Below are 14,461 nucleotides of genomic sequence, written 5' to 3'. Positions count from 1 at the left end.
GATCGCCGATGGCCTCTACTACGTCGTCGCACGACAGGGATTCTTGAACGGTGACTTCGGCGGCGGTGTTGTAGTTGACGGCGGGGAGGGATTCGAGAAAGTGTGTGCCGGCGTAGTTGGAAGTTTCGGTGTGTAAGGAAAGTTTGAATTTGATCTTGAGATGAGGGAACATAGTGCGCCGGAATGCACTTTCGATTAGTTCGACTGTCGTCGCGCGCTCGTAATTCATGCTCCACAAATCTATACTATATTAAAACAGCAGTTTTCAATTAAAAATTGATTTCAAATCAATTTCAATGGCAATTTTGTGATTTCTTGCAAAAATAATGACTTTTTGTATATATTTAAAAAATAAGTAACTAACTCAATTAAAATTGCATAACCCATCATTTTTAAAAAAAATGCACACCCCACGTTTAAAAAGAAAAATTGCATAACCCACGTTTATAATTCCATAATGAATTATATGTTTATATGTGTATATATACACAATTTATAAGGCATTGGTTATAAATAATTTATAAATTTATATTTATATAATAATTTATAATATATTAAGAAGATAATTTTCAATTTCTAATTGATTTCAAAATTAATAAGTGGCAATTTTGTAGTTATAAAAAATTGAAGCTTTATTTGTACAATATAAATTTTTCTTTGTGTTCTTATTTTTTAATATTATTTCTTTTTAAAATTGTGAAATTAAAATTATTTATAAAATATATCAAATTAAATATCATGATAAGAGCATTAATTTGATATATTTTATGTAAATATTTGATTTAAAATGGAGAGTTATATTTATTTAAAGATTAATAATTTTTAAAAATTCTCTCTCATCTCTCCTCTTTTTTTGAATAAATCAATTTTTTCTATTTTATTCTTTTTACTTATTATTTATGCCTTTTCACAATATCAATTTTTATTATTGTGAATTTTTCTTTGTTTTTTTATTTTTTTAATATTCAACTCAAATATATTAAGTGAAAATTAATTTTTTTTCTTATATTTAATTGAGCTGGTATCAATTTATATATATAAAAATATAAAAACGTTTTCCGTGCATTGCACGGGGTGCAAATGCTAGTTAATAATGGAATTGGTGTTTATGATTTTGTGAAAGAGAATGTGAATTTGGAGAAAATTAATTGGATGTGACTATCGGGCTTTATTTATATCGTTATGCGAGTGAATACTTTGTTCCTTGGCGTAGAAGGATTCAGACTCCAATTAGGATACATTTGGGTTAGGGTTACTTACCTCTTATTGCCTTCTTTAGTTTTATTTTTTAATATCTTTTTTGGATTAATTTGTTCGGATGCAATCTCTAATATACTATCTGAAGAATTTTGTTTTGGGTTAATAGTATTTCATGCCATGAACTTTCAGTGTTTTCCATAAAATATCTCGAACTTTTATTTTCTGTTAAAAAATCACGAACTTTTAATTTTTTCCATAAAATGTTCCGCTATATGAAATTCGATAACGAAAAAAATGACAAAAAACACCGAACTTTTAACGTTTTTCAATAATGGTGGTTTCTAATATGATTTTTCAACAATGATGGTCCCCGAAATATTTCATTCGACGAGATAAGTCATCTTTTCGTCATCGAATTTTGTATAACGGGACATTTTATGAAAAAAAACTAAAAGTTCAAGATTTTTTAGGAGAAAATAGAAGTTCGGGATATTTTATGAAAATTGCTGAAAGTTCGGGACATAAAACACTATTAAGCCTTATTCTTTTATACATAATTCATATAACGAGTACATATAAAAGTCGGACTCCAACTAGGAAGGGTGAGTCTCCTGTGCGACGGTCGCATAATATTCGAAATAGGAATAGACATCGAATCACTACAAGACATGCATTTGCAAATGTTTCCATTTTCATTAACTGTAAGTGTTACTTTTTTGAGAAGTAACATTTACTTTTCCTGAACAACATTATTACTTTTTCTAAAAGTAATGTTTACTTTTATTGAAGATAAGAATTACTTTTGTAATTTATAACCCTCGAAGATAAAAACAAATCTTAATATTCGAAATAGGAATAGACATCGAATCACTACAAGACATGCATTTGCAAATGTTTCCATTTTCATTATCTGTAAGTGTTACTTTTTTGAGAAGTAACATTTACTTTTCCTGAACAAAAGTATTACTTGAACAAATATTAAAGCGGAAACTACTAATAACCAAAGAAAAAATGCACAATAAGAGTTATCCTTGAAGAAAAACTACTAATCAAATGCATGCCAAATTTTGGCTGGAATTGCACGTGTCTTGCAACATAAATCAACATAAGAAATCAAATACACATGCAGAAATACCCCATTTTGGACGAACACCCCATTTTTTTTACCCAAAAAAGAAGAAAAAGAAAAGGAATTTGAATTTCTCCATGTCTGTATCCTGTTCGACGAAATTCCAACAAGACATTTCCAAATTTGTATTATTAAATAACCCACCCTAAATTCCCTCATTCTGCAACTCATTCGGGGACGGTGGCTGCGCCGCTTGAAAATCCGATCTGTCGATTTGGAGGAAGAGGCTTCGCGGACAGCCGGCCAAGTACTCGTCATCCTAGATGCGTTTAGAGCGCTTCGCTAGCTCGCCTACAGCTGTAATGGTCGAAGCGGCGGTGGGGCGGCGTCACCGGATACAGAGCTTCGAGAGACATGGTCGGAAGAGAAAGAAGAGAGAGCGGCGAACCTAAACAAAGAGAGAGAAAAGAGAAAAGAGATGGGGTCTGCGTCGACTTAGCTCGCCGGAGATGGAGAAACAACAACGTGAAGCGAGGAAGGAGAAGGGGAGGCGTGAATGATAAGGGAGGAAGAGAGAGAGAGATCTGTGCTTCTTGAGAGAGAAGTAGAACCGAGAAACAGCGAAAAAATAGGAATTAAGAATTAGGTTTAAACTGGAAGGGGGTGGGGCAGGCTTGGGCGGTGGGCCGGGTATCTAATCGGGTCGGGCGAACCCGTCGCATGCTGTGCGACGGTCGCACGCAATAATTTGCGAACTAGGAAATATTTGGGTTACTTGTATCTCTTCTTGCCTTCTTTAAAATTTTTTTGGTGTTTCTTTTTTATTTGAGTGACTTCATACTTAATTTTAGATTTTCATTTCTCCAATTATTTTTTTAGGGGAAAAGAAGCTATTATATTAAATCTCACTTAATAATATCTGTGAGTCCAGACCAAAAGTCAGACTTCCAGATCATAACATCAGTAAAAGAAAGGGTTAATTGCCACAAAAACCATATACTTCTTCGATTTTTGGTTTTTTCCCATGACAAAAAAAATCTGAACAGAAATCCATGAATTGGAAAATTAATTGCAATTTTTTCCCGCGTCCATTTTCTGGCGATCTCCGATGGAGCTCCGATCCAACGTGGCTTAACTGATTCCAAGTGTTAAAATAAAATCATGACATGGCAGCCACATTACCTTAATTTTCCACCTCACCTAAACCCGTAATTTTCCACCTCACCTCAACCCAAAACCCTCATAGAAGCCTTAATATACTCTGGCGAGTTGTCAGCTCTGTCAGCTTTGGTGGCCTTGGTCAGCTCTGGCTACCATTTTTTGAGCATTCCATTTTCAAATTTTTGAGAACGCTGGTCAAGTTAAGAACTAGATTTTTGCTCTGCATTAAGAACTACATTTTGAGCAGATTTTTGGTGTCATTCCATTTCCAGATTTCGAGCCATTAAGATCTACAAAGGAATCGCCGAAACGGATTTTTCTCGGTGTGAGATACACGAAGGACGGCTGGTATTCCACATCCACATTGTGCAGGCGGTTGCAAAGCTCCTGAATTCGAGCTTCCAGTTAGGTTTTGGGACATTTTGCTCGACGAACCCTAAGTTTCGACGAACCCTAAGCTTCAGATTTTGTAATTCAATTGTTAAAAAACCATAAAACGGCGTCGTTTAATTATAATTAAAATGACGTCGTCTCGTTCAATTCCCGGCGATGACACGCTGGAAATTCGATTGCCACCTTGGATTCAATTTGGGGAAAAAATGGACTCGGGGGAAAATTGCAATTAATTTTCCAATTCATGAATTTTTGTTCAGATTTTTTTTGTCATGGGAAAAAACCAAAAATCGAAAAAGTATATAGTTTTTGCGGCAATTAACCCGTAAAAGAAATAGCAATATTTACCAAAAAATGGGCCGCTCTATTAGCTTCCCTACGAACATGACAAACATCAAGAACAATCAACTCCCTTGCTCGAACGAACGTCACACAGAGAATCCATTCTGCCGGAATTCTCGCATAGAACATGAACCGCAAGCAATGAATTAGTATAAATAACCAGCGGACCCAGGTCATAATCCAAGTAGTCTCAGAAGCCAACTGCAAGAAGATAACATGACTTAACAGAATATTGCTCTTTCTCATCATGTATCCAGAAACGGTCATCAACCTCGCGTTTGGAATAGACTTGCAGTTGGTGTGGTAGAAAACTAAGCCCCAACTTATCCAACATCCACCTGCCATCCTGACCGATAAAATCCGACACCAAAGTTCCATCATCTCCAATTCTCCATCCAACACCAAGCTTCACCAACTCCCGCCCCCAAAACAGCCAACGCCAATTAATTCACTAGGGGCGTATTTCTATCTGTATTTATTAACTTTATTTTTCAAATATTTCTCTTATTTTTAATATTTTGGTTGGATGGTCTAATATGTTTACTAAAAGTAAGTGTTATTTTGAAGTCTTGATAGAATGTTTTTCAATTCGTTATATTAATTTCGTATTACTTGATATTTCTAAAGATAAAAGTTGTATATGATGTAGATACGATAGTGAGGCAATGTCAGTTGATGATGAAAATGAGAGGTACACTACTAAAAATGGAAATAGGGATAACGGTTCATACATAACGGTTTTGGTCAAAAACCGTTATGTATGAGCGCACTTTTAGTAATACATAACGGTTTTTCAAGATTCCATTATATATGTACTGTTATCCATATGTATTTATAACAGTTTCAAATTAAGTGTTACGTATTAACGTTATCTATTAGTAGTATATACTCCCTCCGTCCACGAAATGAGTACTCATATTTCCTTTTTCGTCCGTCCACGAAATGAGTACCCATTTCCCTTTTTGGCAAGTGTACCCCACACATCTCTTTAATTAATACACTCAAAAAGTGGGACCCTTAAACTATTCACACTACACTCCATACATTTCTTAAAACTCGTGTCGTCCACAAATGGGTACTCATTTTGTGGACGGAGGGAGTATAACGGTATTACAGAACCGTTAACCCATTCGTTATGTATGAGCATCTATTCAACAACGGGTTTTTTAGCGTTAAGAATATCGTTATATATGAGCGTGATTTATAACGGTAGTTCCAACCGTTATTCCTTACTGTTATCTATGAGGTTTTTTTTTTTAAACTAAATTATTATACTAAAAAATATATTGAGCAACTCCCGCCATTACTCGTATGTTTTCGCTCCAAATCTCACACTCCAGCAAATCGCTCCAAATCCCCAATTCGACTCCAGCAAATCGGTCTTCCCTTCACCAAATCACCACTCCAGCAAATCAACAAATCAATTAAGTGTGAAATTGCACCAAATCTCAAACCCTCGTCGCCGCCCCAGCCTTGTACGACCGCCGCTCCAGCCCCCTCCGGCCGTCGCCGCTCTCCCTGCCCCATCTCCTTCGATTGACAACCCGCCGCCCTCACCTAGCCTTTCGTCGCCGCCCCAGCCTTCTACGGCCGCCGCTCCAGCCCCCTCCGGCCACCGCCGCTCTCCCCGCCCCATCTCCTTCAATCGACAGCCCGCCGCCCTCACCTAGCCTTTCATCGCCGCCCCAGCCTTCTACGGCCGCCGCTCCAGCCCCCTCCGGCCGCCGCCGCTCTCCCCGCCCCGTCTCCTTCGATCGATAGCCCACCGCCCTCACCTAGCCTTTCCCGGACTACTCCGCAGCAGCAGCAGCAGTTTCCAACGCCCAAGTTCCCAACTAAAGGTAATGCTGAAGAATACTTGAATATTTTGTGAATTTGGGGGTTTAGGGTTCTTCTTCCCTACATGCAGCCCTAAGGTTTAGGGTTCAATGTTTCTTAGTGTGTGAATTTGTTAATTTCTGTTAATTTCGATGAGAATGATGCCTATCAAAGAGATTTGATGATCCCTTATGATTGTGAAGGGATGATTCGAGATGTTGTTCTGGAAATTCTAGTTCTGCATCTTGCTTTAATTATTTAAGTAATAGGATTGCAGTCTCATTATGCTGCTAAATGCTGATTATTTCTGTACAATATGGTCATCTTTTAGGAATAAGAATACTGTAGGATGTTCTGATTTTCTAGACCTGATGTTGCATCTATATTGTTCTTATGATAGAGCTTCAACACTTAAGGAACAGTCTCCCAGATTCAGTTTCTGTTCAGCGAATTGAGGAGAGATTAAACTCTCTAGGGAACTTCATTTCTTGCAATGATCACGTTGCTCTTTCACATCCTGACCTTGCCACTGCTACATTAGTTCGAGAACCATAAGGAAATTCATTAATTGAAAGAGAAAATAAGAATCTGTAACAGCACAAGATAGTAAGCCTCGTCTTACCACTGCTACATTAGTTCTTTTTCTGAAAAGAAAAATAAAATTATTCGCTGTTTATGTTTATTGATGCATCTATTGCCTTATTTTGCTTCTTCATTGATCTGTTTTTGCTTCATTAGAGGTGTAATGAGTTATAGACTGTATATCTATTCTTATTGTTATGTTTTTTTTTTTTTTTTTTTTTCAGGGTGCTGAACTTGCTGCATAGGAAGGAAAGAGTGCAGCAGCATTGGCAGCTTGTACGGCGTTCGTTGAAGATCTAACTGAGCTGCGTTTTCCAGCTCCTAGGATTCTTGCATTTAAGGTAACAGGGGATTTGTAACCTCTTCAGCTATGAATTGCTTATGAGTTGGGTTGTCTGTTTTGAGTTAATGTTTTCATTTGTGTTTGTGGTGTATATTTTTGGTATGAGATGTAAAGATTAAGTGTATGAATCGTTGTTTGTTCTAGTATATATATACTTTGAGAGAGAGAGAGATTAGATATTGTTATTATGGTGTTTATGTTGGTATTTTTATTTATGTGCTTTTGGAATTGACTAGTAAAGAAAAATATATTTTCCTACATGCTGCTGCTGTTATGAGTATCTTTATTTGCAAACTTGAATTATTATGTTTAAATGATTAGTTGTGAATAGATTGTTATATATATATATATATATATATATATATATATATACTTGAATGGCATATCGGCTGGAAACTTTCCTCGTGCCCGTTAGATCACCAAACTTGGTGAGCTGGGTCTGGACTGTCACAATGCCACGTACCTTTGAGTATCTTTATTTGCAAACTTGAATTATTATGTTTAAATGATTAGTTGTGAATAGATTGTTATATATATATATATATATATATATATATATATATATATACTTGAATGGTATATCGGCTGGAAACTTTCCTCGTGCCCGTTAGATCACCAAAGTTGGTGAGCTGGGTCTGGACTGTCACAATGCCACGTACCTTTGAGTATCTTTATTTGCAAACTTGAATTATTAGGTTTAAATGATTAGTTGTGAATAGATTGTTATATATATATATATATATATATATATATATATATATATACTTGAATGGTATATCGGCTGGAAACTTTCCTCGTGCCCGTTAGATCACCAAAGTTGGTGAGCTGGGTCTGGACTGTCACAATGCCACGTACCTTTGAGTATATTTATTTGCTAATTTGAATGATTAATATTTAAATGGTTGGTTGTGAATAGATTGTCAGTACGCTGAGGTGTTTACTAAGTTGATTTTTGAAATGGACAAAGTATGGATGTCAAGTAATAGGCTGTCAAAAGAGTATGAGGACGGGGTTGAAGCTTTCTTGAGTTTTGCAGTGCAAAGTGGTTGTGATCCTATGTTTATGTCTTGTCCTTGTGCGAAGTGTGCTAATACTAGGAAGAAGGCCGTCGAAGTTGTAAGGGCACATATTATTATGTTTGGGATGGACTTGACATACAAGAAATGGGTGTGGCACGGCGAAGGAGGAACGTCTTCGCAGTCAACATTTGATAGTAACCGTGCTGGGCAAGGTGATGCAAGTATTGGGAATGAGGAGCCAATAGATATGATTCATGATGCGTATGATGTTTATAGGGATAATCCAACTAGTTTTAAGAGCATCCGCATTGTGACCTCCTTGATAGCCTCCTTGATAGCCTACTTGATAGTGTTTGTGTTATTGAGTAGGTAGTGCTGCATTGGGGTTCCTTGATAGCCTCCTTGATAATATTAGTTTTGATTTTATGTTTTTCATTTAAATTTTATTGCATAATTTAAATTGCATATTTAAATACTGGATTAAACATAAAATTTAAAATTACTTAAAACATAAAAAAAATACATAAAAATTTAAAAAACCTAAAACATCATTAAAATCACATAATTAAAAGCCTAGGATAGACCACGACGCCTGAGCACGTCGGCGACCATGGACGCGTGCAATGCACGTTGTGCGTCCGACATGTTCGTCGTATCCGTGTTCAGGAGCTGCATATCGAGCTCCCTCTCCCGGATATCGTTCCTCCGCTGGTACTGGGCGGTGAATGCCCTCATCTGCGCGTCGTTCCTATCCAACCTCTCCACAATTTCTGGTAGAGGATCCGAGCTCGTATGCGACGCTGCTGCCTTCCCTTTCCCTTTCTCCGCCGCCTTCGCCGCCTTGTTGCCAATGGGCCGAGCAGAAGAGATCTCCTCACCCGACGCCGAGGTGGTGAAGCCGCCCTCTTCCGTAGTCTTTGTCTTCTTGGAGGCATGCACGTCTCCAAGGAGGTACATCGACTTGAACTTGGGATTGTTCCGGAGAACTCTCCACGCGTTCCAGAAATTGAAGGAGGCACTGGTTGGGCTTCTAGCCTTGAAGATGGTTTGGGCCTTTTCACGAATCATATCATCCGAATGACCGGACGGCCAATTGTTGCGCGTCTCCACCCAAACAGCTTCCCAGAGACGCACATCCGCGCTCACCCGGGACCAGTGGCCTTGAAGTTGCTTGATGCCGATGTCGACGCCGAGGATGGGGTTCACACGCTCGCGGATCCGGCCCCAATATGACTCTCCCTTCTGATCCGTCCCACGGATCGAGTCGTTGGTCTCCTCCGCCCAAATTTGGACGATGAGATCCGTATGCTGTGGAAGGTAAGTATGACGGTAAACTTTTGGTTTGTCGTGCTTCATTTTGGTGGCCTTTTCCTTCCTCCGGCCGCCTTTTTTTGGTGGGAAGACACTCTGCTGAGCACTCACCGGTTCCTCCTCGGGCGGGCTCTCATCCAAGTTGATTCCTCCCATATCGGGATGATAATCGGAGGAGAGATCAGGGCACCAATTTGGATCGTAGAAAGGGTTGTGTGGATCCATGACGGAGAAAATTGTAGGAGAAGAAGAGGTGTGAAGAGAAGAAGGAAGAAGAAAGAAGGAGAAGAGGTGTGGAGAAGAAGGAAGAAGATGGGTTGTTTTAAAGAAGAGAAGAAGGAGAAAAAAAAAAAAAAATTCAAACGGTCGGTCAAAGGTGCGGAGACCGAGGAGCTGCAGTCAAAATAATATATATAAATTCGAATTTTTGAATTTTTCATAATTTTTTTTTAAATTGGGCGCGTGCATTGCACGCGCCATCTCCACCGGCCATTCGAGGATACTCGATAACTCGAGGAGTCCTCGAGGAGCTCCTCGCCGCATCGCCCTCCTCGACGCAGATGGTCTCCTCGAGGACCTCCTCGAGTACCCGCGATGCGGGTGCTCTAAGGAGTTGCTTGAAGATGCTGCTAAACCGTTATATCGTGATTGTAGCAGATTCACTAAGTTATTTGTCACTATTAAATTGTACAACTTGAAGGCTAAATACAGTTGGAGTGACACTAGTTTCAGTGAACTGCTAAACCTGCTACGGGAGATCCTACCTGAAGGCAACGTGATGCCTTCTTCTCTTTATAACGCCAAGAAAACCTTAGGCACTTTAGGTTTAGATTATGAGAAGATTCATGCATGTTCTAATGATTGCATTTTGTATCGGGGGGAGTATAAGGATTCAGTTAATTGTCCTACATGTGGTATATCAAGATGGAAGATGGATAAAAAGAATAAGCCTCTTTCTGGTACGCCGTCGAAGGTGTTGTGGTATTTTTCACCGATACCAAGATTCAGAAGGATGTTTCGGACTCCTGAGATTGCCAAGGATTTAACTTGGCATGTGGATGGCAGAACTCCTGATGAATATCTTCGACATCCATCTGATGCACCGGCTTGGAAGTTAGTGGACACCAAATGGCCAGAATTTGGGAATGAACCAAGAAATCTGAGATTAGCTTTAGCAGCCGATGGTATGAATCCACACGGTATGATGAGTTCTAATTATAGTTGCTGGCCAGTTTTGTTAGTCACGTACAACCTACCTCATTGGTTATGCATGAAAAGAAGATTCATGATGCTAACTCTCTTAATTTCTGGTCCCAAACAACCCGGCAGCGATATTGACGTGTACTTGGCACCTCTAGTCGATGACTTAAAAGAGTTATGGAAGAAAGGCATCCAAGCATACGATGGGTATCGTGATGAATTCTTCACACTTAAATCTGTACTTCTATGGACGATTGACACACACCCGTCGTGCGGTGCGGACAAAATACTTGTGTATGCCCAGTACAGACAATACACGCTCCTACTTCTCGCAATAAGAACTTAGCCTTAGCGGTAAGTGTAGGGTCGAATCCCACAGGGAGTGAGGAACCACTTTGTTCTCCTACGACAAACTGAGGTGTCACAATTCTCAATCTGTATATTCTGCACAAGAAATAAACAAGATCAATAATAACAAAGGGGTGAGGTTATTCGGTTAGGTCATAACTGTTGTTAACATTTGTTTCGGTCATAGGCACACTGATGATCCGTCTACGATCCATACAAGCCCAAGGCGTGGCCCAAAGACATTGGGGCGTTTCAAGGGGTTATACTTCACGTATAGGATGGTTGATTCTCATTGTGGTCACTTGGTCCGAAGGTCACACAATCCCCGGTCACAAGGCAGTGCTTCACTCCTCCTTAGATAGTAGTCATACCCGTTACTCACCAAGTATGCCCCTCACCAACCTTCTCTCCCGAGGTCCCCAACTCCACGCTTTTAGTGACACATGCCTCCTGGACTCAACTATTTCCGGCTTTGTCAGCCGACCAGTCATAGACATGCTACGGCGTCGAGATTGCTTTCCTCGTTTGATAACCATGGCTTTATGCCTCGTCACAGTTGATGGATAGTCTCTAGAGAAGCCCAAGACTGAGGAAGGGCAGTGTATCCCATCAACCCTTTCCCCACCTTCTGGATCTACAACGCCTTTTGTTGACGCTGTTCAGCTACTCGGTCTTGGGCATACCGATTGTTGTACCTTGGTATACCCTGGCCTTTGCTTGACACAGACAGCATTTTACCGAACGGAGATCACCCGTTAGGCCCCTACTGCCCATGGTTTCGAACAGATCCTTCCGGAACCACGAGACTCAACCGAAAGAACAAATGCCTCACGAATGTTTACATGTTAACAATAATTATTTCCACCCCTAAAACCTCACCAAGGGAATTACTCACACATAACGTAATTCATAAATACAAAAGAGATTAAACACATTAAAGACGAAAAGAAATGCTGAAATAGATAAATAGTACCTAGGTTTCAAGCCTTCGAACTTGTTCAAAAGTAGAAACACAACGGGAAATGGAAAAGCACGAAAATGTGAATTGTTTTTGGATGCCACACGCGGAGAACTTAATTGAATACTAAAAGTAAAAACAAGAGTTCCAAAGTGCCAAGAAGTTCTTCACGCTGCACACCATTAGTCTTTTATACTGCCGGATGGTAGAGGCCCAACCCTAGCTGCGCCGGTTCCAAATCTTCGCCGGGATCTTCTTTCCTTAATTAGCTCGATCTTTGATTGATCCTGATTGAAGATGGCGTCCAGCTGCAAGCTTAGTCAATCTTTCCCATTCCTTCGATCCTTCCAGTTTCTTCTTCCACCTTCTACTTGTTTCTTCGAGATCTCCGAGATTTACCTTCCTTTTATGGTTCTGGCTGTCTGCTTCTCATGGTAACGATCAGACGGATTGCTCTCTTTGGTGTGACTTATACCAGGTGGGTTGCTCCAGGTTCCCATGCCCCAAGTTGAATTGGAGAGGTACTTGTTGGCCGAAGCTCCATGCTGGTAAACATGACTTAGCAATCCAGGCTCGGTAATGCCCATTCTGACCGCATTTCTTCCGTTTCCGCTCTACTGACCTTTCTTCCTTTACAACTTCGTTTTTCCCCCTGACAGACCTGTACCGACGCAAATAAAGGGAAAAATAGGGCCAAATGGCCCAAAAGTCGAAGACGCATCAACGATCAACGACTTTCCTACCTACGGAAACTTGTCGGGGTGTGCTGTAAAAGGTTATAAAGCTTGTCCAATTTGTGCGGACAGAACTCATGCTAAATACTTACCACACAGCAGAAAATTATGTTATACAGGACATAGAAGATTTTTACCACCATCTCATCCGTATCGAAGGCAAAAGAAAGCCTTTGATGGCGTGCAAGAGTTGCAATCTGCCCCAATGTTCGCTATTTTATTTACACGCCGCAAGTGTACGGGTGCAATTGTATATAGTGGCAAACAAGGTCGAATCCACAGGGACTAATGGTTATCAATGCCTACTCTTAATTACTTTACTCTATCTGGAAAACCGAATTGTAAAGGTTTGATTTTTGGAAAGCAAATTTAAATTGAAATAAAGAAACACTAAAAGAAATCAAGCTGTGAAAATGCGAAGTAACAGAAGAAAGAGAGTTTCCCAAGGCAAAGGTTTCAACAGATTCGCCTAACTAACACGTTTGATTCAATTAATGAGATAATTCCTAAGGCAATCTCAAAGTTAATTCATACCCACTCCCGTGGCATACAAATCGTTGATTACATGCAAGGTTACCATCCCTGGATCACACTTCTAACATGTAACTCCTAAAAGTTCCTAGGATTAAAGCCTTCACAATTATTAATTCCCTTTAGAATTAAGATAAATGTGTTCTATGTTCTTAGTTCAGGTATTAATTATCATCTCCCGATCTCAAATTAAAACCTATGATAATGCTAAATTGGTGATCAAGCAATAAAGCAAGCAATTATAACAAGAACATAAAAAGGAATAGAAATCTCAATTAATTAAATCAACAGTCAGAAATTCGAATCATGTTTACTCCCTAAAACCTGGGAAAAAGGGATTCTAGCCACACATAGACATATGAACTAGAATCAATATCTCAATAAAACAGAAAAACATTCAACAATAAAACCGTAGTGAAATCGAGAATCTTCAATCTTGCTCTGTCTCCGTTCTCCGTCTCTCTCAGCTCTCAGGGAAAGGAAAAATATGATGAAAGGTGATAAAAAGTGCAGAGAATAAGTTCTTGGGGAGTATTTATATGCCCTAGGTCTTGTAGCTCTCAAAAATACCCAAAATCACTAAAAAAATCGAATTTTGGGCGGAAAAACGGCGTCTCGCGCGGCCGGGTCGCGCGCCCGCGCGCCGAGCCCGCGCGCGCTGTCCAGCAGGTCTGTCTTCGTCGCGCGGCCGCGCGCCTGGACCGCGCGACCTCGCGCGGCCTTGCGCAGTGATTTTGTTTTGGCTCGTTCTCCCTCGTCCGAACTCCGATTTACGAACTGTTTGCGCTCCTGAACTCCTATCGAGACGAACTACAACTTCTATTTCAGCGAAATCTTCCAAATTCTGCTTCTTTATTTCTGAAAATACGTTCAAACACAAGCGAGTGACAAGTTCTTGACCAAAAACCAATATAAGCTCAAAATAAATCATCAAACACACAAAAACCTCATAACTAACCATCAAATATGACACACTAAGAGGTAAAAATGCATGTTTATCACCCAAAACCAATGACTGGCCGTGAGATTTTAAACAAAATGCAATCGTGCAGCTGTGTGTGGGGAAAAACCAAAGGGAAAAATATGGTAGATGAAGGCAGTTGCAAGAAAAGGAAGAAAAGAGAGCAGCGTGAGAAACGAGATTCAGTTGTGCCCCCTGAAGATTCACCGTGTTTCAAGAAGAAGTCCATATTTTATGAATTGGAGTATTGGGAACATTTACATATTCGTCACATACTCGATGTGATGCACATCGAAAAAAATGTGCTCGAAAGTGTAATTGGTACGCTATTAAACATTCCGGGGAAAACGAAAGATGGAATAGGTGCGAGAATGGACTTGGTTGAGATGGGTTTGAGGAATGACTTAGCACCGAATACAGTGGGGAAAAAAACATGCCTGCCTCCTGCATGTTACACATTAAGTAAAGAAGAGAAGCAAAAAGTTTGTGAA

The 14,461-nt window shown here is 39.7% G+C and overlaps 1 long non-coding RNA gene across 1 annotated transcript; it reads left to right on the top strand.

Annotated features, from left to right (window-relative positions):
* Positions 1–5,477: 5,477 nt before the first annotated feature.
* On the top strand, positions 5,478–7,093 carry LOC131003772 (uncharacterized). The gene is made up of 2 exons (XR_009094792.1): positions 5,478–6,589; positions 6,790–7,093. It is a non-coding gene; the product is annotated as an uncharacterized LOC131003772 (long non-coding RNA).
* The last annotated feature ends 7,368 nt before the right edge of the window (positions 7,094–14,461 follow it).

Source organism: Salvia miltiorrhiza, unplaced genomic scaffold, assembly GCF_028751815.1.
Source record: "Salvia miltiorrhiza cultivar Shanhuang (shh) unplaced genomic scaffold, IMPLAD_Smil_shh original_scaffold_269, whole genome shotgun sequence".
Lineage (NCBI taxonomy): Eukaryota > Viridiplantae > Streptophyta > Magnoliopsida > Lamiales > Lamiaceae > Salvia > Salvia miltiorrhiza.
Note: the sequence above shows the minus strand (reverse complement) of the source record. Positions and strands in the feature narration are given on the sequence as shown.